Below are 248 nucleotides of genomic sequence, written 5' to 3'. Positions count from 1 at the left end.
TTGGTCAGCGCCCGAGAACTGTGCCTTGCCCCAGCCAATAAGCGGCCTGTGCACGTGTACGCCTGCGTATCCCGATTGGTCACCACTGTCTGATCACGCACTGCCTACCTGCGCCATCCGGTGCGTGGGAGCGCCTATGAAATGACTCAGTAGCCATTTACAACCAATCGGCACGAGGCAGGGCTCAGAGCGGCCTATGGGCGCGCGCCGGGGGTGGGCTGTCCCGGCCCCTGTCCAGTCCCACCTGG

The sequence above is a fragment of the Neomonachus schauinslandi genome, chromosome 9 (assembly GCF_002201575.2).
Source record: "Neomonachus schauinslandi chromosome 9, ASM220157v2, whole genome shotgun sequence".
In the NCBI taxonomy this organism is placed as follows: Eukaryota; Metazoa; Chordata; class Mammalia; order Carnivora; family Phocidae; genus Neomonachus; species Neomonachus schauinslandi.
Note: the sequence above shows the minus strand (reverse complement) of the source record.